At 40.3% G+C, this 2500-nt stretch overlaps 1 protein-coding gene across 2 annotated transcripts in view; it reads right to left on the reverse strand.

Moving 5' to 3' along the window:
* The window catches only part of il10rb (interleukin 10 receptor, beta), a 41970-nt gene that overhangs the window by 34626 nt on the left and 4844 nt on the right, over window positions 1-2500 (reverse strand). The gene's annotated exons all lie outside the window — the stretch shown is intronic.

Below are 2500 nucleotides of genomic sequence, written 5' to 3' on the forward strand. Positions count from 1 at the left end.
TGTGTGAAACGGGCATCAGCAGGTGTGCTTCAGATAGCCATGCTCGATGTAATGCCACTCTCATACGGCTCTCTCATGCTGCCACAGGAACGTTACCTACTGACACAGTTCTGTCCACCGCCCTCCTTCTGTCATTATTATATTTCACGGGGAAGCCCAAATGCTCTCATACATGCGATGGGAATGATGCGGGAGGCTTCTCGAGTTCTTCTGCGCCAAGTTATCGGTTCTTTATTTGTCGCGGGTTCTTTATTTGTCATGGGTTCTTTATTTGTCGTGGGTTCTTTATTTGTCGCGGGTTCTTTATTTGTCGCGGGTTCTTTATTTGTCATGGGTTCTTTATTTGTCGTGGGTTCTTTATTTGTCGCGGGTTCTTTATTTGTCATGGGTTCTTTATTTGTCATGGGTTCTTTATTTGTCACTGGTTCCTTATTTGTCGTGGGTTCTTTATTTGTCGTGGGTTCTTTATTTGTCGTGGGTTCTTTATTTGTCACTGGTTCCTTATTTGTCGTGGGTTCTTTATTTGTCGTGGGTTCTTTATTTGTCGTGGGTTCTTTATTTGTCGCGGGTTCTTTATTTGTCGCGGGTTCTTTATTTGTCGCGGGTTCTTTATTTGTCGTGGGTTCTTTATTTGTCGTGGGTTCTTTATTTGTCGTGGGTTCTTTATTTGTCGTGGGTTCTTTATTTGTCATGGGTTCTTTATTTGTCACTGGTTCCTTATTTGTCGTGGGTTCTTTATTTGTCGTGGGTTCTTTATTTGTCGTGGGTTCTTTATTTGTCGTGGGTTCTTTATTTGTCGTGGGTTCTTTATTTGTCGTGGGTTCTTTATTTGTCGCGGGTTCTTTATTTGTCGTGGGTTCTTTATTTGTCGTGGGTTCTTTATTTGTCGTGGGTTCTTTATTTGTCGCGGGTTCTTTATTTGTCATGGGTTCTTTATTTGTCGTGGGTTCTTTATTTGTCGTGGGTTCTTTATTTGTCATGGGTTCTTTATTTGTCGCGGGTTCTTTATTTGTCATGGGTTCTTTATTTGTCGTGGGTTCTTTATTTGTCATGGGTTCTTTATTTGTTATCAGTTCTTTATTTGTCATGGGTTCTTTATTTGTCATGGGTTCTTTATTTGTCGCAGGTTCCTTATTTGTCGTGGGTTCTTTATTTGTCATGGGTTCTTTATTTGTTATCGGTTCTTTATTTGTCATGGGTTCTTTATTTGTCATGGGTTCTTTATTTGTTGCAGGTTCCTTATTTGTCGTGGGTTCTTTATTTGTCGTGGGTTCTTTATTTGTCATGGGTTCTTTATTTGTCGCGGGTTCTTTATTTGTCATGGGTTCTTTATTTGTTATCGGTTCTTTATTTGTCATGGGTTCTTTATTTGTCGCAGGTTCCTTATTTGTCGTGGGTTCTTTATTTGTCATGGGTTCTTTATTTGTTATCGGTTCTTTATTTGTCATGGGTTCTTTATTTGTCATGGGTTCTTTATTTGTTGCAGGTTCCTTATTTGTCGTGGGTTCTTTATTTGTCGTGGGTTCTTTATTTGTCATGGGTTCTTTATTTGTCGCGGGTTCTTTATTTGTCATGGGTTCTTTATTTGTCGCGGGTTCCTTATTTGTCGTGGGTTCTTTATTTGTCATGGGTTCTTTATTTGTCATGGGTTCTTTATTTGTCGCGGGTTCCTTATTTGTCGTGGGTTCTTTATTTGTTATCGGTTCTTTATTTGTCATGGGTTCTTTATTTGTCGCGGGTTCCTTATTTGTCGTGGGTTCTTTATTTGTTATCGGTTCTTTATTTGTATTTGACAGTAGGCCTAGTCCTTTTCTCCCTGAACACAAATACTGAAATGGGGGGTGGCAGCCATCAGTTTGCCTGGCCATTATTCTTTTATTTATTTAATCAAGTAACATTTCATATCTCTAGCATGGTGGAGAAACAAAATAACCCACTTCCTGGAGGAGAACCCCCAGACCCCCCGCAAAAACAATCACACACCTATAATACGTTCAGCAGCTGCTAATGGGGCCGGCAGACTTTAGCCTTCGACGGCCATGGGCTCACATGACGAGGATGATGTGCTGAAAACTGAAACGCTTTCGAGATGACGATGCCTGTCCACATACCCGTCACTTAACCTGAGGACAGCTTAAGTAGAAGGTTTATTACACTGAGCAAAAACACACACATTTCCAGACTACCGTCCGCCCAGTGAGTCTCGGCCGTTTCCAGCACTGGATATCTGGAGTGAACATGATTTATTCTGGTCTACAGTGCCATATCAGGGCCATTTTAGGATTCATTGAAATGCATTTCTTCTACAGTTCCTTTAACTATACTGTCTGTTTACATCAAGTCTCACTTTACGCCGATGGTACTGGTTATTATTATATTATTATATTATTATTATTCTGATGTCCACACTGAATTCATACTATACAATACACAACAACAACACCTATGTACAATAGTGCACCATCTCTCACACACACACACACACACACACACACACACA

The sequence above is a fragment of the Pseudorasbora parva genome, chromosome 5 (assembly GCF_024679245.1).
Source record: "Pseudorasbora parva isolate DD20220531a chromosome 5, ASM2467924v1, whole genome shotgun sequence".
Lineage (NCBI taxonomy): Eukaryota > Metazoa > Chordata > Actinopteri > Cypriniformes > Gobionidae > Pseudorasbora > Pseudorasbora parva.